The sequence below is a fragment of the Leiobunum rupestre genome, chromosome 7 (assembly GCF_980474605.1).
Source record: "Leiobunum rupestre chromosome 7, qqLeiRupe1.1.hap1, whole genome shotgun sequence".
Classification (NCBI taxonomy): Eukaryota; Metazoa; Arthropoda; class Arachnida; order Opiliones; family Sclerosomatidae; genus Leiobunum; species Leiobunum rupestre.
Genome location: NC_143390.1, coordinates 50,794,916 through 50,804,350, shown reverse-complemented (window position 1 = coordinate 50,804,350; position 9,435 = coordinate 50,794,916). Strand labels below are relative to the sequence as shown.

At 47.0% G+C, this 9,435-nt stretch overlaps 27 non-coding genes across 27 annotated transcripts; all 27 read right to left on the bottom strand.

The window, feature by feature from the left end:
* Positions 1-50: 50 nt before the first annotated feature.
* Positions 51-124, bottom strand: TRNAT-AGU (transfer RNA threonine (anticodon AGU)). The gene has a single exon. It is a non-coding gene; the product is annotated as a tRNA-Thr (tRNA).
* Positions 125-481: 357 nt separating this feature from the next.
* On the bottom strand, positions 482-555 carry TRNAT-AGU (transfer RNA threonine (anticodon AGU)). Its single transcript has one exon. It is a non-coding gene; the product is annotated as a tRNA-Thr (tRNA).
* Positions 556-625: 70 nt separating this feature from the next.
* Positions 626-699, bottom strand: TRNAT-AGU (transfer RNA threonine (anticodon AGU)). The gene has a single exon. It is a non-coding gene; the product is annotated as a tRNA-Thr (tRNA).
* A 65-nt stretch (positions 700-764) lies between these two features.
* TRNAT-AGU (transfer RNA threonine (anticodon AGU)) lies at positions 765-838 on the bottom strand. Its single transcript has one exon. It is a non-coding gene; the product is annotated as a tRNA-Thr (tRNA).
* Positions 839-1,195: 357 nt separating this feature from the next.
* Positions 1,196-1,269, bottom strand: TRNAT-AGU (transfer RNA threonine (anticodon AGU)). The gene has a single exon. It is a non-coding gene; the product is annotated as a tRNA-Thr (tRNA).
* A 70-nt stretch (positions 1,270-1,339) lies between these two features.
* TRNAT-AGU (transfer RNA threonine (anticodon AGU)) lies at positions 1,340-1,413 on the bottom strand. Its single transcript has one exon. It is a non-coding gene; the product is annotated as a tRNA-Thr (tRNA).
* Positions 1,414-2,336: 923 nt separating this feature from the next.
* TRNAN-AUU (transfer RNA asparagine (anticodon AUU)) lies at positions 2,337-2,410 on the bottom strand. Its single transcript has one exon. It is a non-coding gene; the product is annotated as a tRNA-Asn (tRNA).
* A 357-nt stretch (positions 2,411-2,767) lies between these two features.
* On the bottom strand, positions 2,768-2,841 carry TRNAT-AGU (transfer RNA threonine (anticodon AGU)). Its single transcript has one exon. It is a non-coding gene; the product is annotated as a tRNA-Thr (tRNA).
* A 214-nt stretch (positions 2,842-3,055) lies between these two features.
* On the bottom strand, positions 3,056-3,129 carry TRNAT-AGU (transfer RNA threonine (anticodon AGU)). Its single transcript has one exon. It is a non-coding gene; the product is annotated as a tRNA-Thr (tRNA).
* A 358-nt stretch (positions 3,130-3,487) lies between these two features.
* On the bottom strand, positions 3,488-3,561 carry TRNAT-AGU (transfer RNA threonine (anticodon AGU)). The gene has a single exon. It is a non-coding gene; the product is annotated as a tRNA-Thr (tRNA).
* A 214-nt stretch (positions 3,562-3,775) lies between these two features.
* On the bottom strand, positions 3,776-3,849 carry TRNAT-AGU (transfer RNA threonine (anticodon AGU)). The gene has a single exon. It is a non-coding gene; the product is annotated as a tRNA-Thr (tRNA).
* Positions 3,850-4,351: 502 nt separating this feature from the next.
* TRNAT-AGU (transfer RNA threonine (anticodon AGU)) lies at positions 4,352-4,425 on the bottom strand. Its single transcript has one exon. It is a non-coding gene; the product is annotated as a tRNA-Thr (tRNA).
* Positions 4,426-4,777: 352 nt separating this feature from the next.
* TRNAT-AGU (transfer RNA threonine (anticodon AGU)) lies at positions 4,778-4,851 on the bottom strand. Its single transcript has one exon. It is a non-coding gene; the product is annotated as a tRNA-Thr (tRNA).
* A 69-nt stretch (positions 4,852-4,920) lies between these two features.
* TRNAT-AGU (transfer RNA threonine (anticodon AGU)) lies at positions 4,921-4,994 on the bottom strand. The gene has a single exon. It is a non-coding gene; the product is annotated as a tRNA-Thr (tRNA).
* A 357-nt stretch (positions 4,995-5,351) lies between these two features.
* TRNAT-AGU (transfer RNA threonine (anticodon AGU)) lies at positions 5,352-5,425 on the bottom strand. Its single transcript has one exon. It is a non-coding gene; the product is annotated as a tRNA-Thr (tRNA).
* Positions 5,426-5,782: 357 nt separating this feature from the next.
* TRNAT-AGU (transfer RNA threonine (anticodon AGU)) lies at positions 5,783-5,856 on the bottom strand. Its single transcript has one exon. It is a non-coding gene; the product is annotated as a tRNA-Thr (tRNA).
* A 70-nt stretch (positions 5,857-5,926) lies between these two features.
* TRNAT-AGU (transfer RNA threonine (anticodon AGU)) lies at positions 5,927-6,000 on the bottom strand. The gene has a single exon. It is a non-coding gene; the product is annotated as a tRNA-Thr (tRNA).
* A 65-nt stretch (positions 6,001-6,065) lies between these two features.
* TRNAT-AGU (transfer RNA threonine (anticodon AGU)) lies at positions 6,066-6,139 on the bottom strand. Its single transcript has one exon. It is a non-coding gene; the product is annotated as a tRNA-Thr (tRNA).
* A 357-nt stretch (positions 6,140-6,496) lies between these two features.
* Positions 6,497-6,570, bottom strand: TRNAT-AGU (transfer RNA threonine (anticodon AGU)). Its single transcript has one exon. It is a non-coding gene; the product is annotated as a tRNA-Thr (tRNA).
* A 70-nt stretch (positions 6,571-6,640) lies between these two features.
* Positions 6,641-6,714, bottom strand: TRNAT-AGU (transfer RNA threonine (anticodon AGU)). The gene has a single exon. It is a non-coding gene; the product is annotated as a tRNA-Thr (tRNA).
* Positions 6,715-7,637: 923 nt separating this feature from the next.
* On the bottom strand, positions 7,638-7,711 carry TRNAN-AUU (transfer RNA asparagine (anticodon AUU)). Its single transcript has one exon. It is a non-coding gene; the product is annotated as a tRNA-Asn (tRNA).
* A 357-nt stretch (positions 7,712-8,068) lies between these two features.
* On the bottom strand, positions 8,069-8,142 carry TRNAT-AGU (transfer RNA threonine (anticodon AGU)). Its single transcript has one exon. It is a non-coding gene; the product is annotated as a tRNA-Thr (tRNA).
* A 70-nt stretch (positions 8,143-8,212) lies between these two features.
* TRNAT-AGU (transfer RNA threonine (anticodon AGU)) lies at positions 8,213-8,286 on the bottom strand. The gene has a single exon. It is a non-coding gene; the product is annotated as a tRNA-Thr (tRNA).
* Positions 8,287-8,351: 65 nt separating this feature from the next.
* Positions 8,352-8,425, bottom strand: TRNAT-AGU (transfer RNA threonine (anticodon AGU)). Its single transcript has one exon. It is a non-coding gene; the product is annotated as a tRNA-Thr (tRNA).
* A 69-nt stretch (positions 8,426-8,494) lies between these two features.
* On the bottom strand, positions 8,495-8,568 carry TRNAT-AGU (transfer RNA threonine (anticodon AGU)). The gene has a single exon. It is a non-coding gene; the product is annotated as a tRNA-Thr (tRNA).
* A 70-nt stretch (positions 8,569-8,638) lies between these two features.
* On the bottom strand, positions 8,639-8,712 carry TRNAT-AGU (transfer RNA threonine (anticodon AGU)). Its single transcript has one exon. It is a non-coding gene; the product is annotated as a tRNA-Thr (tRNA).
* A 69-nt stretch (positions 8,713-8,781) lies between these two features.
* On the bottom strand, positions 8,782-8,855 carry TRNAT-AGU (transfer RNA threonine (anticodon AGU)). The gene has a single exon. It is a non-coding gene; the product is annotated as a tRNA-Thr (tRNA).
* Positions 8,856-9,435: the final 580 nt, after the last annotated feature.

Below are 9,435 nucleotides of genomic sequence, written 5' to 3'. Positions count from 1 at the left end.
CACTGATTTGACAAAAATGGCGAGCAAAGATAAAATAAACATTAACCCGCAGGCTCCGCCGAGATTCGAACTCAGGATCCCCTGTTTACTAGACAGGCGCTTTAACCAACTAAGCCACGGCGCCACGGCTCACACGGTTGAATCACTGATTTGACAAAAATGGCGAGCAAAGATATAATAAAACATTAACCCGTAGGCTCCGCCGAGATTCGAGCTCAGGATCTCCTGTTTACTAGAAAGGCGCTTAAACCAACTAAGCCACGGCGCCACGGCTCACACGGTTGAATCACTGATTTGACTAAAATGGCGAGCAAAGATAAAATAAACATTAACCCGCAGGCTTTGTCGAGATTCGAACACAGGATCTCCTGTTTACTAGACAGGCGCTTTAACCAACTAAGCCACGGCGCCACGGCTCACACGGTTGAATCACGGATTTGACAAAAATGGCGAGCAAAAATAAAATAAAACATTAACCCGTAGGCTCCGCCGAGTTTCGAACTCAGGATCTCCTGTTTACTAGACAGGCGCTTTAACCAACTAAGCCACGGCACCACGGCTCACACGGTTGAATCACTGATTTGACAAAAATGGCGAGCAAAGATATAATAAAACATTAACCCGTAGGCTCCGCCGAGATTCGAACTCAAGATCTCCTGTTTACTAGACAGGCGCTTTAACCAACTAAGCCACGGCGCCACGGCTCACACAGTTGAAACACTGATTTGACCAAAATGGCGAGCAAAAATAAAACATTAACCCGTAGGCTCCGCCGAGATTCGAGCTCAGGATCTCCTGTTTACTAGACAGGCGCTTTAACCAACTAAGCCACGGCGCCACGGCTCACACGGTTGAATCACTGATTTGACTAAAATGGCGAGCAAAGATAAAATAAACATTAACCCGTAGGCTCCGCCGAGATTCGCACTCCGGATCTCCTGTTTACTAGACAGGCGCTTTAACCAACTAAGCCACGGCGCCATGGCTCACACGGTTGAATCACTGATTTGACAAAAATGGCGAGCAAAGATAAAATAAAACATTAACCCGTAGGCTCCGCCGAGATTCGAGCTCAGGATCTCCTGTTAACTAGACAGGCGCTTTAACCAACTAAGCCACGGCGCCACGGCTCACCCGGTTGAATCACTGATTTGACAAAAATGGCGAGCAAAGATAAAATAAAACATTAACCCGTAGGCTCCGCCGAGATTCGAGCTCAGGATCTCCTGTTTACTAGACAGGCGCTTTAACCAACTAAGCCACGGCGCCACGGCTCACCCGGTTGAATCACTGATTTGACAAAAATGGCGAGCAAAGATAAAATAAAACATTAACGCGTAGGCTCCGCCGAGATTCGAACTCAGGATCTCCTGTTTACTAGACAGGCGCTTTAACCAACTAAACCACGTAGCCACGGCTCACACGGTTGAATCACTGATTTGACTAAAATGGCGAGCAAAGATAAAATAAACATTAAACCGTAGGCTCCGCCGAGATTCGAACTCATGTTCTCCTGTTTACTAGACAGGCGCTTTAACCAACAACGGCGCCACGGCTCGTATGGTTGAATGACTGATTTGACAAAAATGGCGAGCAAAGATAAAATAAAACATTAACGCGTAGGCTCCGCCGAGATTCGAACTCAGGATCTCCTGTTTACTAGACAGGCGCTTTAACCAACAACGGCGCCACGGCTCGTATGGTTGAATGACTGACTTGACAAAAATGGCGAGCAAAGATAAAATAAAATATTAACCCGTAGGTTCTGCCGAGATTCGAGCTCAGGATCTCCTGTTTACTAGACAGGCGCTTTAACCAACTAAGCCACGGCACCACGGCTCACACGGTTGAATCACTGATTTGACTGAAATGGCGAGCAAAGATAAAATAAAACATTAACGCATAGGCTCCGCCGAGATTCGAACTCAGGATTTCCTGTTTACTAGACAGGCGCCTTAACCAACTAAGCCACGGCACCACGGCTCAATCGGTTGAATCACTGATTTGACAAAAATGGCGAGCAAAGATAAAATAAAACATTAACGCATAGGCTCCGCCGAGATTCGAACTCAGGATTTCCTGTTTACTAGACAGGCGCCTTAACCAACTAAGCCACGGCACCACGGCTCACACGGTTGAATCACTGATTTGACAAAAATGGCGAGCAAAGATAAAATAAACCATTAACCCGTAGGCTCCGCCGAGATTCGAACTCAGGATCTCCTGTTTACTAGACAGGCGCGTTAACCAACTAAGCCACGGCGCCACGGTTCACACGGTTGAATCACTGATTTGACAAAAATGGCGAGCAAAGATAAAATAAAACATTAACCCGTAGGCTCCGCCGAGATTCGAACTCAGGATGTCCTGTTTAATAGACAGGCGCGTTAACCAACTAAGCCACGGCGCCACGTCTCACACGGTTGAATCACTGATTTGACAAAAATGGCGAGCAAAGATAAAATAAACATTAACCCGTAGGCTCCGCCGAGATTCGAACTCAGGATCTCCTGTTTACTATACAGGCGCTTTAACCAACTAAGCAACGGCGCCACGGCTCACACGGTTGAATCACTGATTTGACAAAAATGGCGAGCAAAGATAAAATAAAACATTAACCCGGAGGCTCCGATGAGATTCGAGCTCAGGATCTCCTGTTTACTAGACAGGCGCGTTAACCAACTAAGCCACGGCGCCACGGCTCACACGGTTGAATCACTGATTTGACCAAAATGGCGAGCAAAGATAAAATAAAACATTAACGCGTAGGCTCCGCCGAGATTCGAGCTCAGGATCTCCTGTTTACTAGACAGGCGCTTTAACCAACTAAGCCACGGCGCCACGGCTCACACGGTTGAATCACTGATTTGACAAAAATGGCGAGCAAAGATAAAATAAAACATTAACCCGTAGGCTCCGCCGAGATTCGAACTCAGGATCTCCTGTTTACTAGACAGGCGCGTTAACCAACTAAGCCACGGCGCCACGGCTCACACGGTTGAATCACTGATTTGACAAAAATGGCGAGCAAAGATAAAATAAAACATTAACGCGTAGGCTCCGCCGAGATTCGAGCTCAGGATCTCCTGTTTACTAGACAGGCGCTTTAACCAACTAAGCCACGGCGCCACGGCTCACACGGTTGAATCACAGATTTGACAAAAATTACGAGCAAAGATAAAATAAAACATTAACCCGTAGGCTCCGCCGAGATTCGAGATCAGGATCTCCTGTTTAGTAGACAGGCGCTTTAACCAACTAAGCCACGGCGCCACGGCTCACACGGTTGAATCACGGATTTGACAAAAATGGCGAGCAAAAATAAAATTAAACATTAACCCGTAGGCTCCGCCGAGTTTCGAACTCAGGATCTCCTGTTTACTAGTCAGGCGCTTTAACCAACTAAGCCACGGCGCCACGGCTCACACGGTTAAATCACTGATTTGACAAAAATGGCGAGCAAAGATAAAATAGAACGTTAACCCGTAGGCTCCTCCGAGATTCGAACTCAGGATCTCCTGTTTACTAGACAGGCGCTTTAACCAACTAAGCCACGGCGCCACGGCTCACACGGTTGAATCACTGATTTGACAAAAATGGCGAGCAAAGATAAAATAAAACATTAACCCGTAGGCTCCGCCGAGATTCGAACTCAGGATCTCCTGTTTACTAGACAGGCGCGTTAACCAACTAAGCCACGGCGCCACGGCTCACACGGTTGAATCACTGATTTGACAAAAATGGCGAGCAAAGATAAAATAAAACATTAACCCGTAGGCTCCGCCGAGATTCGAACTCAGGATCTCCTGTTTACTAGACAGGCGCTTTAACCAACTAAGCCACGGCACCACGGCTCACACGGTTGAATCACTGATTTGACAAAAATGGCGAGCAAAGATAAAATAAAACATTAACCCGGAGGCTCCGATGAGATTCGAGCTCAGGATCTCCTGTTTACTAGACAGGCGCGTTAACCAACTAAGCCACGGCGCCACGGCTCACACGGTTGAATCACTGATTTGACAAAAATGGCGAGCAAAGATAAAATAAAACATTAACGCGTAGGCTCCGCCGAGATTCGAGTTCAGGATCTCCTGTTTACTAGACAGGCGCTTTAACCAACTAAGCCACGGCGCCACGGCTCACACGGTTGAATCACAGATTTGACAAAAATTACGAGCAAAGATAAAATAAAACATTAACCCGTAGGCTCCGCCGAGATTCGAGATCAGGATCTCCTGTTTAGTAGACAGGCGCTTTAACCAACTAAGCCACGGCGCCACGGCTCACACGGTTGAATCACTGATTTGACAAAAATGGCGAGCAAAGATAAAATAAAACATTAACCCGTAGGCTCCGCCGAGATTCGAACTCAGGATCTCCTGTTTACTAGACAGGCGCTTTAACCAACTAAGCCACGGCGCCACGGCTCACACAGTTGAAACACTGATTTGACAAAAATGGCGAGCAAAAATAAAACATTAACCCGTAGGCTCCGCCGAGATTCGAGCTCAGGATCTCCTGTTTATTAGACAGGCGCTTTAACCAACTAAGCCACGGCGCCACGGCTCACACGGTTGAATCACTGATTTGACTAAAATGGCGAGCAAAGATAAAATAAACATTAACCCGTAGGCTCCGCCGTGATTCGAACTCAGGATCTCCTGTTTACTAGACAGGCGCTTTAACCAACTAAGCCACGGCGCCACGGCTCACACGGTTGAATCACTGATTTGACAAAAATGGCGAGAAAAGATATAATAAAACATTAACGCGTAGGCTCCGCCGAGATTCGAACTCAGGATCTCCTGTTTACTAGACAGGCGCTTTAACCAACTAAGCCACGACGCCACAGCTCACACGGTTGAATCACAGATTTGACTAAAATGGTGAGCAAAGATAAAATAAACATTAACCCGTAGGCTCCACCGAGATTCGAACTCAGGATCTCCTGTTTACTAGACAGGCGCTTTAACCAACTAAGCCACGGCGCCACGGCTCACACGGTTGAATCACAGATTTGACAAAAATTACGAGCAAAGATAAAATAAAACATTAACCCGTAGGCTCCGCCGAGCTTCGAGATCAGGATCTCCTGTTTACTAGACAGGCGCTTTAACCAACTAAGCCACGGCGCCACGGCTCACACGGTTCAATCACTGATTTGACAAAAATGGCGAGCAAAGATAAAATAAAACATTAACCCGTTGGCTCCGCCGAGATTCGAACGCAGGATCTCCTGTTTACTAGACAGGCGCTTTAACCAACTAAGCCACGGCAAGACGGCTCACACGGTTGAATCACTGATTTGACAAAAATGGCGAGCAAAGATAAAATAAACATTAACCCGCAGGCTCCGCCGAGATTCGAACTCAGGATCCCCTGTTTACTAGACAGGCGCTTTAACCAACTAAGCCACGGCGCCACGGCTCACACGGTTGAATCACTGATTTGACAAAAATGGCGAGCAAAGATATAATAAAACATTAACCCGTAGGCTCCGCCGAGATTCGAGCTCAGGATCTCCTGTTTACTAGAAAGGCGCTTAAACCAACTAAGCCACGGCGCCACGGCTCACACGGTTGAATCACTGATTTGACTAAAATGGCGAGCAAAGATAAAATAAACATTAACCCGCAGGCTTTGTCGAGATTCGAACACAGGATCTCCTGTTTACTAGACAGGCGCTTTAACCAACTAAGCCACGGCGCCACGGCTCACACGGTTGAATCACGGATTTGACAAAAATGGCGAGCAAAAATAAAATAAAACATTAACCCGTAGGCTCCGCCGAGTTTCGAACTCAGGATCTCCTGTTTACTAGACAGGCGCTTTAACCAACTAAGCCACGGCACCACGGCTCACACGGTTGAATCACTGATTTGACAAAAATGGCGAGCAAAGATATAATAAAACATTAACCCGTAGGCTCCGCCGAGATTCGAACTCAAGATCTCCTGTTTACTAGACAGGCGCTTTAACCAACTAAGCCACGGCGCCACGGCTCACACAGTTGAAACACTGATTTGACCAAAATGGCGAGCAAAAATAAAACATTAACCCGTAGGCTCCGCCGAGATTCGAGCTCAGGATCTCCTGTTTACTAGACAGGCGCTTTAACCAACTAAGCCACGGCGCCACGGCTCACACGGTTGAATCACTGATTTGACTAAAATGGCGAGCAAAGATAAAATAAACATTAACCCGTAGGCTCCGCCGAGATTCGCACTCCGGATCTCCTGTTTACTAGACAGGCGCTTTAACCAACTAAGCCACGGCGCCATGGCTCACACGGTTGAATCACTGATTTGACAAAAATGGCGAGCAAAGATAAAATAAAACATTAACCCGTAGGCTCCGCCGAGATTCGAGCTCAGGATCTCCTGTTAACTAGACAGGCGCTTTAACCAACTAAGCCACGGCGCCACGGCTCACCCGGTTGAATCACTGATTTGACAAAAATGGCGAGCAAAGATAAAATAAAACATTAGCCCGTAGGCTCCGCCGAGATTCGAGCTCAGGATCTCCTGTTTACTAGACAGGCGCTTTAACCAACTAAGCCACGGCGCCACGGCTCACCCGGTTGAATCACTGATTTGACAAAAATGGCGAGCAAAGATAAAATAAAACATTAACGCGTAGGCTCCGCCGAGATTCGAACTCAGGATCTCCTGTTTACTAGACAGGCGCTTTAACCAACTAAACCACGTAGCCACGGCTCACACGGTTGAATCACTGATTTGACTAAAATGGCGAGCAAAGATAAAATAAACATTAAACCGTAGGCTCCGCCGAGATTCGAACTCATGTTCTCCTGTTTACTAGACAGGCGCTTTAACCAACAACGGCGCCACGGCTCGTATGGTTGAATGACTGATTTGACAAAAATGGCGAGCAAAGATAAAATAAAACATTAACGCGTAGGCTCCGCCGAGATTCGAACTCAGGATCTCCTGTTTACTAGACAGGCGCTTTAACCAACAACGGCGCCACGGCTCGTATGGTTGAATGACTGACTTGACAAAAATGGCGAGCAAAGATAAAATAAAATATTAACCCGTAGGTTCTGCCGAGATTCGAGCTCAGGATCTCCTGTTTACTAGACAGGCGCTTTAACCAACTAAGCCACGGCACCACGGCTCACACGGTTGAATCACTGATTTGACTGAAATGGCGAGCAAAGATAAAATAAAACATTAACGCATAGGCTCCGCCGAGATTCGAACTCAGGATTTCCTGTTTACTAGACAGGCGCCTTAACCAACTAAGCCACGGCACCACGGCTCAATCGGTTGAATCACTGATTTGACAAAAATGGCGAGCAAAGATAAAATAAAACATTAACGCATAGGCTCCGCCGAGATTCGAACTCAGGATTTCCTGTTTACTAGACAGGCGCCTTAACCAACTAAGCCACGGCACCACGGCTCACACGGTTGAATCACTGATTTGACAAAAATGGCGAGCAAAGATAAAATAAACCATTAACCCGTAGGCTCCGCCGAGATTCGAACTCAGGATCTCCTGTTTACTAGACAGGCGCGTTAACCAACTAAGCCACGGCGCCACGGTTCACACGGTTGAATCACTGATTTGACAAAAATGGCGAGCAAAGATAAAATAAAACATTAACCCGTAGGCTCCGCCGAGATTCGAACTCAGGATGTCCTGTTTAATAGACAGGCGCGTTAACCAACTAAGCCACGGCGCCACGTCTCACACGGTTGAATCACTGATTTGACAAAAATGGCGAGCAAAGATAAAATAAACATTAACCCGTAGGCTCCGCCGAGATTCGAACTCAGGATCTCCTGTTTACTATACAGGCGCTTTAACCAACTAAGCAACGGCGCCACGGCTCACACGGTTGAATCACTGATTTGACAAAAATGGCGAGCAAAGATAAAATAAAACATTAACCCGGAGGCTCCGATGAGATTCGAGCTCAGGATCTCCTGTTTACTAGACAGGCGCGTTAACCAACTAAGCCACGGCGCCACGGCTCACACGGTTGAATCACTGATTTGACCAAAATGGCGAGCAAAGATAAAATAAAACATTAACGCGTAGGCTCCGCCGAGATTCGAGCTCAGGATCTCCTGTTTACTAGACAGGCGCTTTAACCAACTAAGCCACGGCGCCACGGCTCACACGGTTGAATCACTGATTTGACAAAAATGGCGAGCAAAGATAAAATAAAACATTAACCCGTAGGCTCCGCCGAGATTCGAACTCAGGATCTCCTGTTTACTAGACAGGCGCTTTAACCAACTAAGCCACGGCGCCACGGCTCACACAGTTGAAACACTGATTTGACAAAAATGGCGAGCAAAAATAAAACATTAACCCGTAGGCTCCGCCGAGATTCGAGCTCAGGATCTCCTGTTTACTAGACAGGCGCTTTAACCAACTAAGCCACGGCGCCACGGCTCACACGGTTGAATCACTGATTTGACTAAAATGGCGAGCAAAGATAAAATAAACATTAACCCGTAGGCTCCGCCGAGATTCGAACTCAGGATCTCCTGTTTACTAGACAGGCGCTTTAACCAACTAAGCCACGGCGCCACGGCTCACACGGTTAAATCACTGATTTGACAAAAATGGCGAGAAAAGATATAATAAAACATTAACGCGTAGGCTCCGCCGAGATTCGAACTCAGGATCTCCTGTTTACTAGACAGGCGCTTTAACCAACTAAGCCACGACGCCACAGCTCACACGGTTGAATCACAGATTTGACTAAAATGGCGAGCAAAGATAAAATAAACATTAACCCGTAGGCTCCGCCGAGATTCGAACTCAGGATCTCCTGTTTACTAGACAGGCGCTTTAACCAACTAAGCCACGGCGCCACGGCTCACACGGTTGAATCACAGATTTGACAAAAATTACGAGCAAAGATAAAATAAAACATTAACCCGTAGGCTCCGCCGAGATTCGAGATCAGGATCTCCTGTTTACTAGACAGGCGCTTTAACCGACTAAGCCACGGCGCCACGGCTCACACGGTTGAATCACTGATTTGACAAAAATGGCGAGCAAAGATAAAATAAAACATTAACCCGTAGGCTCCGCCGAGATTCGAACTCAGGATCTCCTGTTTACTAGACAGGCGCGTTAACCAACTAAGCCACGGCGCCACGGCTCACACGGTTGAATCACTGATTTGACAAAAATGGCGATCAAAGATAAAATAAAATATTAACGCGTAGGCTCCGCCGAGATTCGAACTCAGGATCTCCGGTTTACTAGACAGGCGCTTTAACCAACTAAGCCACGGCGCCACGGCTCACACAGTTGAAACACTGATTTGACAAAAATGGCGAGCAAAGATAAAATAAAACATTAACCCGTAGGCTCCGTCGAGATTCGAACTCAGGATCTCCTGTTTACTAGACAGGCGCTTTAACCAACTAAGCCACGTCGCCACGG